Source organism: Montipora foliosa, chromosome 3, assembly GCF_036669935.1.
Source record: "Montipora foliosa isolate CH-2021 chromosome 3, ASM3666993v2, whole genome shotgun sequence".
In the NCBI taxonomy this organism is placed as follows: Eukaryota; Metazoa; Cnidaria; class Anthozoa; order Scleractinia; family Acroporidae; genus Montipora; species Montipora foliosa.
This window is the reverse complement of record NC_090871.1, coordinates 644435-646934: the sequence shown is the minus strand read 5'-3', so window position 1 is coordinate 646934 and position 2500 is coordinate 644435. Positions and strand designations below refer to the sequence as shown.

At 37.8% G+C, this 2500-nt stretch overlaps 1 protein-coding gene across 1 annotated transcript in view; it reads left to right on the top strand.

Moving 5' to 3' along the window:
• The window catches only part of LOC137994363 (olfactomedin-like protein 2B), a 12351-nt gene that overhangs the window by 9450 nt on the left and 401 nt on the right, over window positions 1-2500 (top strand). The gene's annotated exons all lie outside the window — the stretch shown is intronic.

The following is a 2500-nucleotide window of genomic DNA, read 5'->3' as shown; positions in this document are numbered from 1 at the left end:
ATCCTTAATGATACCATTCCTTGATATAAGCTTACACGTTTTCGTCAATTACAGGCCGGTCTTCATAAGTGAAACCTGTGTTTACGTTGATCGTAGTTAGTAAAACAAGGAATGACCTACAATGATCTAAAATGACCTAAAATGAGCTACAACGGTATCTAAAGTGACCTAAAATGAGTAGGTCATTTTAGGTCATATCGGATCATTGCACTGAAGCTAAACTGAGCAAATCATTGTAACTCCTATATTGGAACCTGCTTTCAATACTGTTCTTAAGTCGTACTCATTAGCTGACTCCATTTTCTTGTTTAATATCTTACCAATGCCTAACAAAATCGGACAACAATATTCGAAATGTGGCAAGACGTATGCTTTATATAATTTGACTAAGATGTAATTCTTAACTCACACTGTAAGTGCGATCTGTTTGATTTAACAAGGTGACTTGTGGTCAAAATAACTATGCATCTTTTCTGAGGAAGCGATACAACCTAAATAGCCTTCCTGAGGCGAGGTCATGTGGTTATTAGTAAAATACGAAAGAAATGAAAGATTGAAGAAAATAAAAGGGAATCTAGTAACAATGGCATCGAGGCCGACCTCGTTCACTTCAACTTCTTTTTCACAGCAAGTTAAAACGCGAATAGCTGTGGTTATTAGTTCTACTTTTCTTTTGAATAAAGTACAGTAATATACCTGAGAAAGACTTGTAAATCACCAAATAGCTTGAGTCAGTTTCTTGTCTTCCCATTTCAATCCTTTGCATGTTTTCACTACAAAAAGGTTAATTACTGAAGTCAATCCCTGTCGGGCGGGGCAGGGTTCGTATCTGGGGAGGAGACTATTGATATTCGATTGGTAGATGCCATATGCATCTTAATGCATTTTTTTCAATCAGAATACTCATATTTAACCTGCCCATTCATCACTTTAGGAGAGAAATCTAAGAGTAATTAATTGATTATGAAGTGCGTTCGTTGGGAGAACTTTGGAAGTTGGAATTACTAGACGAAACGAGATGCCATGAAGACGATGCAGGCTGTAAAGAACGTTTTCGAAAGTACTAATATGTGGGGCTTGTGGAATGTAGCTAAAAAAAGGGAAAGTTCGGAGTAAAGAGGCGATGATGTTGCAAAAACTGAATTGTTGAAAATCTGGAATTTGTTGAAATTTTCTGAGAGATTATTACCAACAAATTGTAGATACTTTTCGTCTTTGGCTAACCAAGCTTGATTAGAAATAGGACGCAAACGTCGGTGACAAGCATGACTAAGGCCCCTTCCCCTCTGCGTTCCCCGCTGTAAATGTATGCATATATCTAATAAACATGAAAACATTAATAAAGATAAAGCTTTTCGCTGCTAACGTATTCATTTAAGGATGGATGAAGATCACGAATAAAAGAGTTTCTTTTATGGTACAATGTCGGTCGGACCTCCCAGCGGCTATAATTTCAAAGTGGTCCCATTTTAGGTTGTGACCGGTTAAGATTACGTGATCAGCAAGAGCTGACGTGTCATTGTTACTTTACAACGCCTTGAAGTGTTCAGATATCTGGTCATGTAGCATACGCCTTGTTTTACTAATGTACAATCTATTACAATCCCAGCAACTAGCTCTATAGATAAGTTTGGACATCAGAGATCGAGCTTATCTGTCCTTATACGGGAAAAAAGACTTGATGTTACGGGTACTATTAAAAACACCCTAACATCGATGCAACCGTAAAATTTACTAATACAACATTTAAGCTGTCCAGCGATGACATTACTTTAAAAACTCAAGTGGACTAGGACTATGTAAAGTTATGCGCTGTTTAGCCTCTTGTTTATCACAGCAGTTTGCGTTCTATTTGTAATTACCAACAAATGTCTTTTAGTGACTCCGATGCGTGCGTGATCGTCATTTTCGGATATGACTTATCAAAACCGAGATGCGCACTCACGTATGACGTAAATCAAGATGGCGCTGAAAAAGCAGACGAACGAAGAAAGAAAACTCGCCAAAGCTCAATTAGAAACAAAACACAAATAGCGGTGATAAACATTGTAAAGCAACGCATTTTTATAAACTTGACATTTCGTATGCTACAACATACATTTTCAAAAGTAACCGTTATGACTTTGAAGATTACTTATTTTCAAATCTTCTGTAGGTCTCAGTGGGACCGAAAGCTCACCAAGACTCACCCTATGCACAGGCTCCTCAAGATAAGAAATTGCGTTCTCCTACCGTCGAACGCAATAAACCGCACGTGTCAAGAATCACTGAGGGGTTTCTGAGCGATTTTTAGTCTGCTCGAATTAAACTGTGATTTTCCGAAAATCTTTATCTTGACCACCGACATCACCAGAGTTGCATTTGAAAAGCGATTTCAGTATTCTTGTACCTAAAAAAGATGGCGCCAACACGATTCAACATGGTTTTACCAGTGCAGTGCACTATCGTTAGTGAATTTTTAATACCGTATAAAATCTCGAACTTGCACTGATACACTTTC